The 3,779-nt window shown below is 36.0% G+C and overlaps 1 pseudogene; it reads left to right on the top strand.

The window, feature by feature from the left end:
• Positions 1 to 716: 716 nt before the first annotated feature.
• On the top strand, positions 717 to 1,365 carry LOC119042655 (60S ribosomal protein L22-like; annotated as a pseudogene).
• Positions 1,366 to 3,779: the final 2,414 nt, after the last annotated feature.

Here is a 3,779-nt window from a genome sequence, read left to right as displayed (position 1 = left end):
CTAGTCTCTTGAGATTTTAAGTTTTATTAATTTTTTGATCCTTGGTCAAAACTCAAGCTGTCAGGATCAATAGACTTTTCAGATAAGCTATAGAGAAATTGGCTCATGATAACCTTCCTTGGATTTGTTTTTACTTTGTTTTTTTGTAATTTAGTCAAAAAACATTCCTGAACACAGTTTAGGAGCAAAAGTTTTACACCAGTTTCACGGAGCTATGTTAGGAAAAAAGAGACTAATATAAAAATTATTGACCCTTTAGCCCTGACTGGTGTGGGTGAGTGGGTTGGAGCATCCCACAAAAGAAAGGTGGCTGGTTGGATTCTCCGTCAGGGCTCATGCCTGGGTGGGCTGCCCAGGTCCCTGTTTGGGGGCGGGAGAGGCAACCAATTATGTTTCTCTCACACAGCGATGTTTCTCTCCCTCCCTTTCTCCCTTCCCTTCTCTCAAAAAAAAAATGACCCTTTAAAAAATTAAGCTGGCTTAAATATTTTTAATTTATAGACTATCATGTTTTAACAGCTTTATTGATGTGTAATTTTTAAACACATAACTACATATTTAATAGATACGATTTGATGAGTTTGGACATATACATATACCTTTGAAATCATCATTATAATCAAGCTAATAGACATATCTATCATCTCCAAAAAGTTTCCTGTGTCCCTTTGACTTTTGTTTGTTTTTGTTTTTGTTCTGTGTGTGTGCATGTGAGTATGTGTACATGTATTAAGAACACAGAGCCTTTTCTTTGTTTGCTGCCACCATGGATCCCACAAAAAAGCTTGTGGGAAAGGGGGACAAAAACGAAGCAGCAGGCTTTGAAGTTAACCGTGCCTGCCCCACCTCCTAGAAGATGGAATCATGGATGCTGCCAGTTTTTAAGATTTTATTTATTTAGTTTAATAGAGAGAGGGAGGGAGGGAGAGAGAAACAGCAATGTGAGAGAGAAACATGGATCAGTTTCCTCTCTGTGCTGCCAAACCCAGGACCAAACCGCAACCCAGGCATGTGCCCTGATCTGGATTGAACCGCAACAATTTGCTGTTCTGAATGATGCCCGGCCAGCCACACCTGTCAGGGTAATGCTGCCAATCCTGAGCACTTTCTTCAGGACAAAGACAAAGTGAATGGAAAAGCTTGGAATCTTAGTAGAAGGGTTGTTATCACTGAAAGAAGCAAGAGTAATATCATTGTAATGTCTGATGTGCCTTTTTCCAAAAGGTATTTGAAATATGTCACCCAAAAACATTACAAAGAGAATAATGTACATGATTAGTTGTGCATAGTTGCTGCTAACAGTGAAGTTATACATTGTGCTACTTCCCTATAAACCAAGATGAAGAGGAGGGAGATGAGGATTAAAACTCATTTATCAAGCACATTTTGTATGAGTTCTTAACTAAAAACTGGGAACAAAAAACCCACATAGAACATGAGATTTTAAGCTATTTAAAATATGAGCAAGTTAAACAAAGAACCTCCAGATTTATTCAAGCTCTTCTCCATAAAACCTTTTATGTTTCACACACACTTTTGATTGACCTCCTCTCACTTCTTGAATATGAATTTACTCTTTAATAACCTCAAAGTACCATATTATGCATGAATGGGGGAATCTGAGTGCCAAAATAAGAGTGCAAGTACCCGTTCTTAAACTGATACCCTGAGAAGTAGTTTCATTAAGAAAATTCACATGTGCCATTGAAAGTTATCTCGAACTGTAATTCAGAGGTTATGCATTCTGTTACCATGTAACAGAGGGTCATCTATCGCCTCAGTGTCAGCCTCCTTCCTTAGCTTAGGAAGGGCATGACGCTACATACAAAGTCCCTAATCCCTTTGTATTAAGATTGACGTTGGTGCCTCTTATCCTAATGGATAAGTTAGCATTCCTTCAGTGCAGCTTTGATAAAATGTGACTAGGATGCTCCAGGGTTATTAAAGGAGATGAAAGTCAGATGGATACAAGAGTGTCTATGAACTGAATCAATAATACAGCATTCAGAATGGACTTTTCTCCCAACAGTTTTGAAGTTAAGCAATGAAATAGTACTTTTAAGACAAGAACCAGTGTTCAGTCAAACAGGTCACAAATAACTAGTGTCCTATTTATCATGAACGGATCATTTTTCTAAAACACATTATTATTATAGTAATTTTAAATATATCAATCAAAGATTTTACATTTCTCTGGCTAAAGTCCTTTTTTAAATAATAACCAAATCTCTGACTGTTATAAACTTCCAGAAGGGGAGCCCCTCTGGATTTGGAATAATGAGAAGATTTTACCTTCACTTACTCACAGAGCAGCAGAGTTTCTCTCTTTCCCTGCCTCTCTTTCCCTCCCCCCTTCTCTCCTCCTCCACTCTTTTATTCCCATCTCTTTCCCACTTTTCTTGTAACTCTACTGGCATCATGACAAATTAATTTTATAATGGAATAAGCACAGAAGGCACATTGTCAAATACCTATTTTTCCCAAATGTAACTGTAAAACTACAGTTGCATATAGTGAAGTAAGAGCCTATGATTCCTGTATCAAATTATAAATATGAATTTTGAGTATCTTTGGAAAATATAGATATCTCTAGGAGTTGCTTTTAATAGTAAACAAGTTTTAAGAAGAAATAAAATAGACGACTGGAAAGGATAATACTATCCTACTGGCAGGAAGAGGAGTACTTGGTAATCAGATGGTTCTGCAGTGTACAGGTGATTGTAACATGCTGTTCTGTCCACTGGTTAAGGTTATAGCTACATCAGCGAAATCAGAGAGAATAGAAGGGACTGAGACCAGAGGGAGCTCTTGAGTAGAAAGATGTCTCCTGGCTTCAGCAATATAAAAGAAAAGACATCTCTTTACCATAATATCTAGTTGCCCCATACAATCAAAATAATGTCAACTGGTAAATTCAAAAAACCATCTTTTTAGTAATACTAAGGTACAAGGTTAGAATTGAAAAACTAAGTAAATCTAAAAGGTTCTAATCACACACACACACACACACACACACACACACACAAACCTGTAACTATGTTAACTAGACTTAATTGTGCTGATCATTTTGCAATGTACACATCTATCAAATCATTATGTTTTACATTTGAAACTAATGTGTCAAATACACCTCAATAACAAAAAAAATTGAAATACTAAAGTCCCACATCTAATGTTATGGTGAAGTAACCAATCCCACCAGTCAGCTCTTTTGTTCTCCAAAAGAAAAATTGAAGAGCCAAAATATTGAAAAAAAAAAGATGGCTATTAAAAAGACAGTTTTCAAAAATATGTAACTCACAATATCCATGAACATAAATACATGTTAAAATGTTTAACTCAGTAATGACTAAACTGATAATGTGTTTCAGTCAATTCAAAGGAGAATCCAAACAGACACATTATAAATCCAGAACATTGAAATGAATGGGTGAATGCTCGGAGTTGGTGAGGGAACTCGATTTTTCCTCCACTAGACAAAGTGGCATGTTTTCAGACAAAGATTATTTTGCATTGCTGACAGTTATGTAAAGTTTAGAGATACAAAATAACTTCCCTAGAAACAAAAACATAACCTGAACGAGTATGCTTAGAAGAGTGCATAATTTTCAAATAAAGCACAATTTTTTCCTATATGCTAATACTTTTTAAAGAGTACAGGTACTTCACACTACAAGACATAGGAAAATATATTTAAAAAGAATGAATGACTGAGTTAATGAAAGACTTTGTATGGGATGTGTTTTCCATAGCCTTTTATCATTCCCTTATTTGCTCTC

Source organism: Artibeus jamaicensis, unplaced genomic scaffold (assembly GCF_021234435.1).
Source record: "Artibeus jamaicensis isolate MK-2021 breed Jamaican fruit bat unplaced genomic scaffold, CSHL_Jam_final contig_388, whole genome shotgun sequence".
In the NCBI taxonomy this organism is placed as follows: Eukaryota; Metazoa; Chordata; class Mammalia; order Chiroptera; family Phyllostomidae; genus Artibeus; species Artibeus jamaicensis.
The sequence above is the reverse complement of the archived record's forward strand: the minus strand, read 5'-3'. Positions and strand labels throughout refer to the sequence as shown.